General features: G+C 41.8%; 1 long non-coding RNA gene across 1 annotated transcript; it reads left to right on the forward strand.

Moving 5' to 3' along the window:
* Positions 1–8,008: 8,008 nt before the first annotated feature.
* On the forward strand, positions 8,009–8,619 carry LOC123040178 (uncharacterized). The gene is made up of 2 exons (XR_006418063.1): positions 8,009–8,052; positions 8,137–8,619. It is a non-coding gene; the product is annotated as an uncharacterized lncRNA (long non-coding RNA).
* The last annotated feature ends 8,462 nt before the right edge of the window (positions 8,620–17,081 follow it).

Here is a 17,081-nt window from a genome sequence, read left to right on the forward strand (position 1 = left end):
AGATGGGTTTTTGGAATTTGTGGGCGTGGTGGAGCGATCAGACCTCTAGGGAATGACAGATGTGCCAGACTTTGCCAGTGTGGAGGAGTTGCTAGACGGGTGGTGAACAATCCACCATGATAGCTGCACGGTTAAGATCAGGATGTTGAGTGGCATTGTTGGTGGGCAAGGAGACAAATTTGTGGCTAGAAAGGGGAAGGTGGGGGCCATGCGGGTGGATAGAAGGTGAGAGAGGTGGCTAATCAACGATGGCAGCTAGGGTTTGCAGACTGGATTGGGACAACCTGGCTAACACCGATATATTGGCAGTGAAGACAAATTTGTGGGATATTTTAAAAAGATTTTTACATTGTATCTGTCTATCACATTTGTTTGGGATTAGTTTTCGAGTCTTCATTTCAAGAAATTGGATTGCATGCATGTTTTAAAACTATTTTCATGTTGTAGAAGATGTATTCAATTCAATTTGGAAGGTACCATGAGAATATGCAGCATGAATATACTTTGTATACACCAGTGCATATTTTGTCACCTGAGTCCATGGAACATGGAATTTTGAAAATATTTCAAATCGTATCAAGCTTTAGAATTGTTTTTGCAAAATCTCGTATGAATATAAATATGTTCTATACATATATGTGCATTTTCATTAATAATGTGCATTTATGCGCTATTCAGAAGCATTGTAAAAACATTTTTTTGGATCTACATCTAATAGACAACATTTCATCTATTATAGATTTGGATTTTTAAGCCCGCAAATTAATATATTTATGTCCATAGTGAGCATCCAAATGTTTAGGAAGAAGCACTTAATTAGGAAAATGATATTAAAGAAACTGTTGATTTAAAAAAAAAGGACCACAATACCCAGCGAGCGTTTCCTTGGAAGGATGGCATTTGCGAACCTTTTTATGGCAAGTTATTCAAACACACCTCGCAATTGTCTTGAGAAACACATGGCAAGATATGTAAACAAAGGAATTTTGCTGTGAAATTTGCCATACCCGCTTGAAGGAATTGCCATGCTCCCGCAACATAAATTGCAGTGAAAAAGTTTCGGATGTCATATCCCCAGCAAACATTCGCTAACATTATCGTTAAAAAGGCCTTATGGTGCCACTAATTTTAGGACAATACTTTACACAGAATTGAGACGTAAATTAGTATTCCCTTTCGCAATAATAATAGAGAATGCAACAATGTATCCAATACTTGTCACATCTCATTAACCTTTAAAAAAAATTCATTTTTTTGTTTTCCACAACATTTCACTTAGTTAAGAATTATATCACCAAAGCCCATTGTAGTGAACCAACTTGTGGTTGGATGGATTGTTGGTTGGTGATTTACATACAAACCTCAGGTTTGACACATGTGTGTCTTATAAAGGTGAACTGTTCTTTCAGTGAGAGGCGACGTCCCCATCGATAACGAGGCGCCTGTGGTGACTTCTCAATCTAGGGGTGAGTGTATGCTCGTGTATCTATGTGTTTGCATTTGTATTGTGTTTCCAAAAAATTATAACATCTAGCTAGGCAAGTATTTCTAAAGGCAACCGTGCGATCCACCACAAAAAAACATCATGAACAAACCAACACATGTTTTATCTAGCCGAATAGGTCTGAAATTGTAACGACGAATTAACAGTCATAAACTTTATTTTACAAATTGAGAAACAAGGTTAAGATAATGTAAAGGCGAGAATGTAAATGAAAATTGATATCTTCAAACAAAGATTATACTCAACAAGCTACAAAAAAATAAAAGAGAAAAAAAGCATAAGTATAACTACAGAAGGAAAATAAGTTTAAACTGTGAAGTATTTGAGATCAGCAAACATCTCCAATTGTGTGATAACGTAAGCACTGACCAAGAAATATTATTTGCACTTTGATATTTTACTGATAAAATCTATATATGATCTGGTGGGGTCGATGGAGAATCTTCCATAAAATTGATATGCCATATCCAATAGTTTGTCGGATAATGGGATCCAACCTGATTTCACGGTGGAAAAATGACAGCAAAGTGTACAACTTGCTTTCTACCACCCCATTGTAATTTCGTATCATCTGCAAGATTATATATTTCTGAAGATGTGGTAGTGCCTATCACCATAGCCAACTTGTTGCAGGTAATGGCTGATTATGCAAAAATCACCGAGCACCTGAAATAGCCTATTCCACACTAATCTAGTGGTTTCCACTTCGGGGAAATGAGTTGTCCTTCTTTTTTAGTGCTCAGTGCGGAGAATAATTACTCGATAGGTACACAACACATGCCACTACAAGTGTCATAGTCGACCAATCTAGCGATATAGGCATATAAATATAGCTAACCGAAGTCTAATATTTAGCTTTAGTGCTTTCCTGTCATAGAAAAATGGGGCATTAGCTGAAGATGACACACAAAACACTCCCTCTATATCAAAATATAAGACATTTTTGACACTCTTATAGACTCTAAAACATCTTATAGAATGTTACAGAGGTACTCCATCTGTCCCACAATATAACATTGTTGATCGTTTTTTAAACTATGTTAGCTTAAAGAACGATCTTATATCGTGGGACGAAGTAGTAGTATATATCTAATTGGCAAGAGCATCTTAAAAATCGACAGTAGTCTAGTAAGTTAGGTAAGGAAAACAACTATATTCATTTTTTCCTCTTCCTGTAAGTATATCCTTCGCTGAGTCCATCTTGGAAGGCCGAGACAAATATTTTCATCCTAGGCGCCAGGTCCAACCTATCAATATAAAGGCAGGGCATCCACACAAATACAGTGTCTTAAACAAGGCGACACCACAAAAAAATTGGTTTGTGATCCAACCATCAGGCCAGGCATGAAGTGGTGTTTCAGTCGATCACCATCTTGATGGTAGTAGATCTTTCAACACATGGTCCACTCATTACTCCGAGTGAACCCGTCATGGCGTTCTCCAAAGATAGCCAGCAAGGCCACCCCTAAAACTCCCTCTGTCATGCACTTACTTGGACAAGATCAGCAACGATCAGATCGAATCACTAGAACCCCACTTGCTAGAAAAGGGGAGAGGGCGATGCATTCAATGACCGTTAGGATCTCCTGATCTAGCTTCATCCGCGGGTTCACAGTATGTATGCACGTGTTAGCGGCATGTCATGCTGCAACATCACCACAGAAAAAACACATACGAAGAAGAATGAACCACTACCGAGCAAAGCTAATCCGACTGTGCTGATTGGCCTCCACGATTTACCCTAGACCAGACCCCTGGTATCCCTGTGGGAAATACTCATGCAACACCAAACCACCATCATCATGGTGCCTACCTCTTGCAGGGACGCACCTCACCACAAAATTATTGTGTGTAGCGCGCAAGCCAAATGACGGCCCGTCGTCCACACGGCCGGAGCGTCGCCGCTATTACCCCAAATGACGACAAGCGAACAGTGATGCTCAACCGGTACGAAGAGCTATGAGCACCCCTTTGGGTGTAGGGTTTGCTGCCTCCTCGGCAAGGTCAAAAGTAGTGCCAAGGTAGATGGAAAGATATTATCGTGCTCCGCAAGGTGGAGAGGTCCCCATTGCTGCCTGCCAGGCAGGATGAGGATACGAAGGGGCTGGGATGGGGAGGGAGGTGTCAGGCGGCAAAATATTGGTGATGACGGCAGGCTTTCGGGGTAGGCTATTTTGGTTTGGCAGTGTATGCATTCTTTAGGATTTCCTCTATATATATCCATAGATTAGTTTTCGCAAAAAATAAAATTGAAAAATACATCCATATATTCATATCTTGCTCGCCAACACATTGGTATACTTGAGTCTTTCTTTAGTAAGCGTACAGAGAAGATGGAACCAAGGGATTTTCCTGCGAATGTTACTAAATATGGCAAATTAATTTCGTAAGACCCATCTTTATCAGCTGTAAACTATTACTCACATCTTTATATGGAAACTAAGGTCGTGCAACAGTCCTATGTTCGTTAGGTTTTTATATATGTTTATCTTATGATGTTAGTGGGAATGGTACTAGAATCCACGCACTTTCCCGACAGCAGGATAACTAAATCTAGAGGCTAAACGCAACCGGCAATCCAATTGGTTCACTATGGCTTGGGCAAATCTAGTTTCCACTAGTAGTCAGATAAAGCAATGTGTGAGATCTGCTTTTCACCTACAATCCTATAAAGTACAATGATTAACAACAACATATAACTTCCGCACTTGACTTCATATTGACTTCGGTGGGTTCCACCTAGATCTCGAACAAAAATTATATCTGGAAACTTTTCTTTTGTCCTTTTTGTTACTCATACAGAATTTCGTGCAAAATGATTTTTTTATAGCTTTGTATACCAACCCAAGATTGAAGGGGTTAATTTAGTATCTAGAGTTTTCTTTCCGTAATGTCTAGCCTATAATTTAAACAACTTAGGATATTTTGACATCTTAGATGGTGAAACTTCTGTTGATTGGTACATTTGGCGAGTTACTTTGGAAAATTCTAGTCCTTAATTAGTTTATTCATTTTCTCATCTTTCCTTTATTTTTTTTGCTTTACCCAAGTTTTATTAGCGTTTTTAAAATTATATCATGCTTTTGGTATGTCCATTTTCAAATCACTGCTATTAAACAAAAGAAAATTCCATGGTTAGCTTTATAAACTAGAGCCTAGAGGATACCACGTGTGTTGCCATGGGAATTGGTTGATGAAAATTTGGGTTAATAACATCAGCACCAAAATTAAAAATTACATATGACTTATTATATTGATTTGTATAGTTGTAAAAATATTTATCGAATATAAATATAACAATTGAATGGAAAACACTTTCCCTTGCATGGTTGAATGTTCTGGTTCGTATTTTCCCATGCATGTTGAGGTGTGCCTTATCCCACTCATAATTGGGGCTCATTCGGTTTGGAGGAAATCAAAACGTAGGAATTAGGAGTAGTATAGGAATTTGATAGGATGGCACTTGCCATCCTAATGAATTGACTTGCCTAGTTCCTACGTGCAAAACAAGCTTTGAGTGGATGTGTAGTTTCCTTCAAAAACACAGGAAATGAGTAGTATTCCTACGAAATTCGTGTACGCATTTCCTACAAATCGAATGCATATATTGGAAATTTTCCTCCGGAATCCTTGTTCCTATGTTTTTCCTATGAAAATCCTCCAAACCGAATGAGGCCTTCTATGCTGAGGTTGCATGATTGTATGTTGAGATAAATAAGTTAGTGGGGATGACTCTGTTAGGTATATAGGATTTGGATATATAGCTATCTTACGATGGCTCCATTTAGTAATACGGATGAAAAATAGTCTCTTCATTTCTGTTTTCAGTACTATGATATTAATAGATATTTTCTTGCAAAAAAACATCAATTGACTTAGCATGTATAGCTGGGTGAAAACAGACCGGAATGGGACAAAAAAATATAGCTGGTCATACATGCATGCATGGGTGTACAGAACGACCATGTATGGATATCTTGTTACACCAAAAGAATTATACCATCGAGAAATTACACAAATCAAACTTGAATTCATACATAAGTGCCAATTAATGACATATGTATACTACATAAGCGTGTGAAAATTCTTGAACTAGAGGAGACGACACGACGGCTACATATCCATATACAATGTGTACATTAGCCCCACATGCATTAGACAACCACATATAAACCATATGGAGGTTTTCCTAATGAGCGCTTGTTTGAGCTATTCTTTTCGAGATAAGACAACATGCATGGTTTACATAAAACGAGATAATATACCATTAGAAAATACCGACGTACTAGAGGCTCGATGCATGTCTACAGTATTATCATACACATACGATCAAGTAGGTACTTGTTTAACCCTTCACTTTTGAAGGAAAGGGGTTACTGAATGTCGTGGTTCAGTTTATTGTTCTAGCATCAAAAGGTTGTTAACATCAACTATACCAAAAGTGAAGTAGCCTTGCAATAGAGTTGTTAAGACTCTTATTTATAAATATAATAACTTTAGAAGTACAATATACAAGTACTTGAACATTAAGTCTTCAAACCAAGATAAAATTTACATAGCAAGCACATACATGATCTCATACTATTACTTATCTTCTTTTTTTTCGATGATAATAGCGGGAGTTAGTTTGCTCCACCTTCTGTGCTTTCCTTGGAGCTATGGAACATCCCTTGGCAGGGGTAATTCCCTAGTGAACACGCATGATGTATTTCCTCACCAGCAGGGGTACTCCTTCCATCAACAGAACTAGAAGTCAGTTTGCGCATGTTCTTCACATGCATTGCATTACCTTTGATGTTCCTTGAACGCACACATGGGCATGAATTGGTGAGAAGCATTGCCATGATAACACAGACAATGACTTTCATTGTCAATACTTCTTGCAGGCCCTAAGAAATAAACATACATAGGTCAGTCATTGAGCATCATTTTATGCAGTCTGTATAAAAAACCATAAAGAGTGATATGGTAAGGGTTTTCAAAATAATGCAACATCGAATGCACACGCATAAGACTGTAAATATTCACCAAACAAGGATATTGCTGAAGTGCAGCTAAAGGCTTGTAATGCACCTTCTCTTGGTAGCCAAAAATGAGATATTGTGATGCACTACTTATAGGAGATAAAAGTGGTGATGTTCAGTTTGAACTATTCAAGGTAAATCTTCTGGGGTAAAAACTTGATTCTCCACCAATAAAAGATACTAGACAACTGAAAGTGGGTGAATTTGATGTACCTTGAATATGATAGGTCAATTTGCATTAATTGTAAGACTTTATCAAGTGTCTCTAAACATTGTGAATGGATATTTATTATCTTTCCCAACAGTATCACACCGGGAGAATGAAAGGTGTAATGATAGATTGAATGTGTCTACTTTTTCAGCTGTCTGATTGCTCTGAAAAAAGAGTGCCTTATTTAACCATTAAATATAATGTAAAATGCAGTTTGAGATGTACTTTATTAGGGGTGACTTTGAAACTAAATATTGGCCTTGGCTCAAGAAAGACCGGTGTTCCATGTCATACTCTCTGAAATTAACACAACAGCATGACATTGTCATGTTCCTCCATCTCTTCAGCACCACCACAGTATGTGTTTCAGCCTATTTCACTCCTTGCATGTTGATGGTATTGTTGATCATTCTATTTCGGCGCTCCCTGAAGTGAAAGTTTCATGTTGTTGCTGCGCGGAACAAAAATATTGACTTTGTTCTTGAAAAAAGAATAAAAAAGCTGGATATGAGGTTGCTCATTTTTTGGAATTATATATGGTTGGCCTTCTCATCCATGGAGTTGTATTTGATTTTCAATGTAATGACTTCAGTCATTCTCTTTACGCACTAACATTATGTCCTTGTTCATAAGGAACCAAGATATGCAGATGGTAATCTTTATTCTTAGTTTGCAAATGACTAGCTAAAACTGTGTACTGAATGCCAGTTTATTAAGATGATATATAAAGGGAATTGTGGCACTCTTTCATGTAGAGTATTTATTTTAAATATTATAAACCTGCTAATTACTACTTCGTGTAGGTACCCATATTTTTTATGCAAATGAGATAAGTGAAAGTAGTTAAGTGAATTACTTTAGATAAGTCACACTTCAAATGACCATAGGTTGATAATGGAGAAACCTAATCCACCATCTGTTTTAAGACAAGACAGCTGAAAATTACATCCACGGTTTCATTATTTAAATAGAAATTTGTATTTTACCACTGGAGATGATAGCGCAAGATGCCATATGGATCTTCCAAAGTAAATTTCTGGATTGTGCCATAAACAGTAAAAGAAGGTATATGTTTACCTTAGCTTTGAAGTCATGTGGGGAGTAGTTTTCTCCCCACCACCATTTCCCCACACAATGTCCAGTTAGTGGAGTACCCATTTAATTTCCATGGTAGATTGTCAAATGTGAACAAACAATGAGGCAAACACCCATTCTTGCCCCCTATAAGTAGCTCATCACATCACACTAAGTTTATTCTCTACGAGAGAGAATTGTACGAAACCATTCAGTTAAACCATTTTGAGCAGAATTATGTAAGTATCACTTCTTGGATTTCGAAGTGCATTGTCTTCCTGCAGTTATCCTAATTAACAATCTTGTTTTCTTATTTCCATTAGTACACTATTCGTAATGAAGATCGGTGCGATCATGTTTGTTGGGCTGATTTTTATCAACTTATGCACCTGCATGCCAAGAAATGTTGCGAACCATGAATCTCACGATACAGCGGTGCCACAGAAGGAAATGCGCAGTCTGATGTCTGGTACTGATGGAAGGAACGGGCCTCCGAGCAATGATCACCAGTGCCCACTTGGGACATACCCTAATTGCCAAGGGATGTCCCAGAATACTCAAGAAGCAGCTCAAGATGTTGGAGGAAACTAAGGCAAACTGAGGGATTATGAGTATGGAATGAATACCCTAACATTATATTGCTTTTACTTCCACGTACAGAGTCATGTGGCATGAGATATGTATCACGTCGTCAATGTTTCTGCGTAGTCCGGCCGTAGCTCCCTAGATGCTACACACCATCAAGATCTCAGGAATGTACTTATCCTATATGCTACTGGTGTACTGGTTGAAACTACGGACTCTCATATGTGTCTGATACAGTAAAATATTTTCAAAGCTAAGATACAGTAAAGTGTGCTGCGTATGCACTCCCACCGCACTTCAACGCTCATCTAGAGATGCTTATGCTTCTAACAAGCATCCCTCGGGCAGAGATGCTTAGAGCATCTCTAGCAGACCTGTATAAAGCCGCGATCCGCAAAATAACCGTGAAAATACGGGTCGGCGCAGGAAATGCTACCCGATCGGAACCCGCAAATGCGTCCGACCGTAAAAGTCTTTGCGTGGCGCGGCATAATTCGCATCCCAACCAGCGAAAACGCGGGTTCCCCCCTAGCCTTGTCGGTGCCCTGTATATAGCGGCGCGGTTGGGTGGGTGGACATTTCAGCCCGCGCTTTTCCCCATCCACCGCCGCCACTCTCCCCAACGCCCCACCGCCGGGCCGTCGCCTACGATTCCGGCCAAACTAGCCGGCGGGATCATGCCGGAGGGCCGCCAGATGCCCGAGCTTGCCCTCAGGCACTTCCTCCTGCATCGGCGGGGCGGAAACGAGCAGATCGACGGCTGTTCGTCGCGTTGTCTGGATTTGGCGTTTCCGGCCACCGGTAGCTGTGCCAAGCCATGGACTGGTCGGGGAGCACCCCGGTAAAGCCCCAACACTGCATGCAGGTACTGGTTCGTCCCGTAGCCGCCGTCATCGGTTTGCCGGCAAGGATTTGGCTGGCCGTCCGCCAAGCTCGGCGCTCGCGTAGCGGCTCGCCGGCTTGCCGATGCCGCTCATACAGTGTGACGACTGCACACGGACAGTGTTGCGGCTAAATTCTAGCACGCCCAAGCACCCCGGATGGGTATTCTTCAAATGCGAAAATGACGGGGTATGTTGTTGTTTCCATTCGGCTTTGTCACCCAATTCGGTTCTTTTCAATAGCTTATAGACATGGTCATGTGTGTAGGAAGATGGATGCTCATTTTGGTTTTGGGAAGGAGAATACATTGATTTATTGATAGAAAGAAACTTAATAGATGTTCGTGCACTCCTTAGTAGAATTGAGGCTACACATGCGGCTGCATGTGCAATTAGAGAAGAAACTACAGGCGAAGCAACGTCTACTTCTTTAGAATCAAAGAATAAGAATGTAGAATGCAAGATCAACAATCCGCAAATCAACAACGAAGGCATGGAGAAGATATTTGTCCAACTACTGGAAGCAGTTATGGAAGTTGGACATCTTCTAAAATGCATAATTGTGGTTCTTGTTTTATATGGTCTTGCTATTCTAGCAAAGATATGGTGAATTACTATGTATGCAATGCCGTTGAAGAAATTAAAAAAAGCAAAGAAAATGAGTTTTCATGTGTGAGATTGAAATGCAAATTACTGATTTGCAGGCCGCCGCGGGCGGCGCCCGAGAAAGTTTTACGGGTCCGCTGTGCGGGGTCTGCTCGGCCGCCGCCTGCGCAGGCCTGCAAATCCGGTTTTCTGCGAACTGTAAACGCATTTTGCGGGTCGGCTTTATATGGAGTCTGCTAGAGATGCTAGGTTTATTCTTGTTCCGTTTCAAACGAAAGAACACAGTCTAGGAATTCTACTATGGCTCTCAAGTCTGAATTCATGTTGATCTCCAGAAGAAACTAAGAAAGTCGCTGCTTATTTCAGGGTGAACACAAATCTTCCTTCAAATTTGTAAAATGTAGCAAGCCTTGTGCATGTCAAAGCTTAGGCTTCAGGCTGTACTTGGAAATATACCAACAAAAAAAGATCTTGGCAGTCATAGACTGAACTGAAACAAGCAAAATCGGTGCTCAACTACTTTATCTTATACTTTTAGTTGCCAGCAGTACAATCACAAGACCAAGGTTTCCTATTCTTGCAAGAGTCGGGGAAAGACAGAGTGATTTTACATAAATAAAATGTTGTCCTAACAGTGTTGCCACATGCCTCAAAGCATCTAATCAACGAACAAAAAAAAGACCATGCATATATGCAAATAGGAAAAGCAAAGCTGAAAGCCTGGAACCCATAAGAGGACATAAGCAACAACAGTTCGAAAATGCCATTGAATTTGTCACACTGCAGAATCCATAATACATTATGCCCCATGTCTGAGCATTTACTGAACCACCATTGAGAAATGCCACTAATAAACATCAAATGCATATAACTCCATAAGCAACAGTAGTGCTCAACTACCTTTAGTTAACATTAGAACGCAGCAAGTATTACATACAGATATCATGAAACATAACTGGAGTTGTCGTGGAATAGTCACGGCAGATGTCCTCGTGAAAGGACTTAGTCATGGAGCCATCGCCTCTAGGTTAGCTTAAAGGGGTTAAATGGGACAAATGACACATGAGTTTATACTGGTTCGGCCCCTTGCGGTGAAGGTAAAGGCCTAATCCAGTTTGAGGTGGTATTGCTTATGTCTCGATTACTAGGGAGCGAATCCTCTTAACATAGCTTTCGATCTGTTGTTTCTTGCCTTGAACCGCCGCCGAGTCATCCCTTTGTATACACAGGGTGACGCCCAGCGGCTCACGGAGTCCCGGCCGGCTCACAGACAACATGTCCGGCTCAGTGACTATCTATACATGCCTTACAATACAAGTCTTACATATATGGTGGTTTACTCCTACGGGCCCTAAGTCGCCCTTGGGCTTTGGGCCCTTGGCTGTTAACCGCTATCTTCAATATCCTCATGGGCTTCACATTAAGAATCGCCATAGGTATAACCTGGCCCCTTCTGGGCGGGTCATATCTAATAGTTATATCCCCAACATTAGGCCCTAGGTTGATTTGAACTTGTTCATATCAATCTTCAACACTTAAGAAAGAATCTCCCCTTCTTCACTTGTGCGAGAATTCATAACCCGCCATGACGTCATCTCCTGGAGTTGTGGTAACCAGCCATGACGTCACCTGTCATTAATTTGCACAATATCTGATATATCTCAATGGATCTTTTATCTTTAATAACTGCCCGAGAATCGAGGCGCCCAAGCAGCTAGATAACCATGTTTTGGCCTCCTCGTTTTTCGCTCCCACTTGTTATCCTTCCTTATAAATAGGGTCGACTGCCTTTTCTCATTCTTCCCCTTTTCTTTCGTCTTCCTCCTCTCGCGACTCTCCTGCCGCTCGAGCTCCGCCGCTGCCGCGAAGCATACTGCTCTCCTCGTCCTTGGCCGCTACATCAACCTGATTCGGACCAGAGAAAACTCCGGCGCTCCACTGCAGTCTGATCTGCATCTTCAAGTGCTCCTCCTCTAACGCTCCAGATTGCATTAGGGTTTCGGCTGTTCTTCGTAGTTCTTTCCTACTTTTTCCACCGTAGCACCCTTTGATCTGAAGACGGCATAAAACTTGTGTGGTAGTAGTTTTGCCCTTGCCTTCAATGCCAGCGGACCCTTTTTCCTTGAAAAGAGATCTCATTAGTGCTTATGAACTCCACTGTACTATTTTTTGGTCTTGATTTATTTCCTTTTTCTGAACTGCCACTGATCCAAAAATTATAATTGTAGTCTGTGAAACTTGTTTGTCCAGTACTTAGCAGAATTTTTTTGCTTCTTCATAGATCCACCTGGCGGCTTATATATCAGTTGCAATTAGCCTCAACATCTTTAGCAAGCTTCACTTGTTGATGGATAATAATCTGTTCATGGCGGCTTATATAACCCGTTGTAGCTAGTTATATACCATTAGGCCCCCTTTTAAGCCGCTATTCTGAATATGTGGTGTAGTACTTTCCCTCTGGCTTAATTTGAACTGGCAAACTTGTTCTTTTTCTTTTTAGGCTTCTTTGCAATGGCCCCAAAAACAGCCACTTCCTGTAACTGGGTTCCCTCCACTGTTATGGAGAGCTCACTCCAGGACTTTGTGAAAACCGGCTACTTGCCCAAGAAGTCTGTCATGCATTATCACGCCCCCAAGCCATAAGAAGAGAAACCTCAACCCAAAGATGATGAAGTCATTGTCTTTACCGATCATATGTACCGGGGTTTCTCCCGCCCGGTTCCAAATTCTTCCGGGACGTTCTGCACTTTTTCAACCTTCATCCTCTAAGACATCAGACCCAATTCCGTGTCAAATATATACAATTTCCAAGTGTTATGTGAGGTATACCTTCAAGAGGAGCCCAGTGTGGAGCTATTTAGAGAGTACTTTTATTTGAACCGCCAGAACGAGTACTCTAATGGACCCAGCTTGGAACTTGGCGGGATCTCAATCCAGCGACGGAGAGATGCTATATTCCCTTATGCGCGCCTACCGAGTCATCCCAAGGATTGGAACCAGACATGGTTCTACTGCAAGGATACTTTTCCAGCTGACGAGAACCGACTACCTGGCTTTTGCGCCCTGCGTCTTGAATCAAATCATCCTCTCCCTGACAAACTGACAGTTGTTGAACGCAAAAGACTCGCCCCTACAATTGCCAAGGTTAAGGCTCTGCTGGGAAACGGCTTGACTGACATTGACTTAGTTCGATGCTGGGTTTCATGGCGGGTCATTCCCTTAAGTCACCGCTCCAGCTTAATGTGCACTTACACTGGTGCCAAAAAATATCCGTTGTGGCACTGCTCCGAGTACTTAACTGACAACGCCATCATCGAGATGAAAAAGTCTCTTCTGCATGAAAGCCCGGTAGACTGCAGCAAGGTGGGCCTAAGCCCTTTCTGCAAATCTAACCCAACACCCAAAGTAAGCCACCAAATTGCGTATTTTACCTTTATCCTTAATATTTTGCTTTAACTTAATTTTGACGACTTTTACAGGCTGATGATGACTTCTGGAAGAAGGAATATGATCATGAAGCTGCCAAGAGGGCCAGGAAGGCCAAGAAAGCCGCCAAGAGAAACACTAAGAAGAAGGGAAAGAAACCCAGTGCCTCGGAGATGCTTGAACTGGAAGACAACTCTGAGTCGGAGGTAGCCCTTGACTCTCTTGGCTCCTTTTTCAACCATCTTATTAACATTGATTATCATCAGGATGACACGGGGACCAGTCAAGCACTCGAAGAAGAGGTAACTATCATTTCCTCCCACTCCGAGCCCTTGCCAAGACCGAAAATTCGAAGAGTAATTCGGAAAGTAAGCTTTTCACACCCCTTCGCTCATATGGATCCTCACTTTCTTTTGAAGCAACAGCAGAACGAGAGCCGACGTCAGACTCGGACTAGCAGGGATGAAGAATTATCCTCCGGCTTACCGAACACTCCAAGGAAGCGCCGAAACAAGGTCACCCCCGATTTAAACTCTTTTTATCCTCTGACGGGTCTCATCCGCCAACCACTCAACTCTTCCGACTCAAATTATCAGGAAATGTCTCGTTCCTCTTTCGGCGACTCATCTCAATCTCATCTGCCGGCTTTCAAGACTGCTCCCGGGTAATAACAATTACTTATTCTCTCATTATGCTTCTTGATACTTATACTGGCCTTTCATGATTCATGCAGTGGAAAGCCAAGCCCAGCAAGAAGGTAAAGGTGAATAAACCGGTCGAAGACCCAAAGGTCAGTGAACCGGAGCAACAAACTGCAGCTCCTGAGGCCTTTGTTCCTCAACCGTCTGAGCTGGTTCTTGACATTCTAGCAGTAACTCTTGACCCGCCTATCGATCAAGCCAACAATGACCCTTTAAGTCCTGAAGCCTCAAGCCCTGTTAAGACGGCTGATACACAAGATGATGATGTAGTGATTACCAACACCGGCTTTAGAGCCGGGAAGACCCACTGTCCTGGCCAAGCATTCCGCCCAGGAAGAACACATTGAATAGCACAGAGTCAGATTTGATGTCGCCAATTATTCTCAACTGAGCATTGGTGAAATATATTCTGGTTTTGTCAGTCAAGTACTCAGCAGCCGTGAACTTGAAGATGATATGGTGAAACAGATGCACCGAAAATTTGAGGTATGAGCTTCTTCCATTATTAAGTTATGCACATCCTGCCAGCCCCCAAGTCTACTGTTTATGATGAATGTGAATATGTTGTAGACTTGATTACCATGAGCATAAATAACAACCTTTGAAAGAATCCTTTAAATCCGGTTTAAAATAAATCTGTAATGATAAACGCTGAATCCGTAGCCCCCAAGGGCCGGTTTAATCAGCATGAATGCGTCGGTCCTTCATACTCTTGAAAGCAGTACTTACTTGTGTTGTTCTCGTGAGCCGGCTATGGCCGTTTGTAGCACCAACGGGTTATCGCAAAGTTATAACAAGACAAGTAATATGCATTAGCCCCCAAGTGCCAAGTACTCTTGCTCGCAAAGTGCTTGGGACTTGTTCACATAAACCGTTGCATGAATAATTTTTCGGCAGACATTAGCCCCCAAGTGCCAAGTGTTGTTGCTTGCAAAAGGCTTGGGACTTCATGTTTCTAGCAAATCAGAATTATGACTTTGACCCGGTGTATGTACAGACCACCACTGCTCAACTTCAATCAAAGTTGTCTGTCTTGAAGACTTGTTTGGAGCTGCAAGAATCTGAAACCCAAAAGGCAAACTCAAAGTTTGAATTCAGTGTGGCTGAATCAGAAAAACTAAAGACTGGCTTTAAAGTCGAGAAAAACGCCTGGGCTGAAGAGAAGATTGCCTTGACACAACGGGCTGAAAAGGTGGAGGCGGCTCTTGAGGAGGTGACCACGGAACTTTCCGGCTTAAAACGCCATGTATTGCAGATGGTTTCGGCTATTTTTGGTAAGTCGCCTCATGATTGTCAAATTTGAATATCTTTCATGATGATATGAACCACCTCCAATCCTTCCATGATCATTAATTATGCAGGTCCCAGGAGCACCAATCTCAACCAGGATATTCTTGTGAAGCTAAAGGTGATTTATACGCTAGTGGAACAACTTTATACCGGGGCTCAGCGTGCATTGGCCACAATTTCTCCATCTAACCAAGCCCCCACTCTCCTGGTTGACGTGTTGAGGAAACTTTCTGTTCTGCCTGAGAGGTTTAGTGAGATAAAGCGATCATCTGCAAGAGCTGGAGCTATGACGGCCTTAAGCCGGGCCAAAGCTTGGCTGCTAGAGCTAGACCCGGACGATATATCGACTAGGTACTCGAGCTTGAAGGAAGACGGCACCCCGTTTGACAAGAAATACTTTGCTGCCTGCGTGAAGGACATACGCCCCCTGGCTAGCCTGATTGCTAATGAAACAGACATGTCCAGATATCAGCCGGCTTATGACTTGGAAAATCAGAAGATACCGACGCTGTCTTACAAAGTGAAGGATCTGATACCCCCAATCCGTAAGCACACTTTCACTCCTGAAGTTGACCCGGCCGAGCTAATTGATGATGAGGCTGAATTCCAAGCTTTAAATGGCATTGACTGGTCATCACCAACCTTCCAGGAAGTAGAACAGGATGAAGAAGCGGAGAGGGATGATCCAGAAGCTTCAGGCCATCAGAGTAAAGAGGATTGAGCCGCTGGGCGGTACATATTTGTGATCTGTTGAAAAAAACAGTTAATCATTTTGACTCCTTGAGTCATGTAATAGGGTAGCCATAACTTTGCTCTGTCGTGCCGTCGTGCATGTTTATGTTGTGCTCAACATTGTTACGCCGCCACTTGATAATATCCTATTATACTTGTCATGATGTTGATTGGGGCAGATGAAAAATTTGATGTATCCTGCACACAAGTAGATCACAAGAGCCCTTGGCAGTTCAATGCAAGGCGGGTCATAATATCTCGCATATAACCACTGATGTTTAAAATAGTCATAGATAGGGCTGGTGTTAACCAGAACTTAAATATAACAATATCATACCTGAGATATTGAATTATAATGCCGGCTTATGATACCTGTGCAGTAAGCGTGATAACCCAAACTGTAGAAGCCAATACTTCCATCTATTTAACATTGTCATATACTGGCGACTTATCGTCCAAAGCCAGGTCAGGCCGGCTTCAGATATGAGAAAGAGAGTATGAAGAAACACTACTAGAAAAAGGACCTAATATGTGAAACATTAGTACCGGTTGGCATATGAGCCGGCACTAATGCTCCCATTAGTGCCGGTTCAAATGACTTGGCGGGAGGTGACCTTTAGTACCGGTTCTTTTGGAATCTTTAGTACCGGTTCATGCCACGAACCGGTACTACAGATGCCAGCACCTTTAATACCGGTTCGTGGCATGAACCGGTACTGAATAGGTTGTGGCAGGCGCTATTTTTAGTCCCACCTCGCTCCCCTAACAAGAATTTGACCACCTTAAGTATGTTACTTCTCAAACCATCCCAAGCATTTGGTCTTCCTTGAACTCCATGTGTAGGATCTGTGGCTGCAATAGGAGTCTTCGCCGGTTCTTAAATCGGTGGTAGATTCCTATTGACGATTTAGATTCTATACAAAAAGATCGTTGATGATCAATGTATTTTTTATATGTACTTCTGTGTAGCATTAGCGCACGTTTTGGCTGAAAGGCGGTACTGATCAATGTATTTTTTCTGCGTTCAGATGCACAATTTAAAGAAGA

The sequence above is a fragment of the Triticum aestivum genome, chromosome 2B (assembly GCF_018294505.1).
Source record: "Triticum aestivum cultivar Chinese Spring chromosome 2B, IWGSC CS RefSeq v2.1, whole genome shotgun sequence".
NCBI classification, from domain to species: domain Eukaryota; kingdom Viridiplantae; phylum Streptophyta; class Magnoliopsida; order Poales; family Poaceae; genus Triticum; species Triticum aestivum.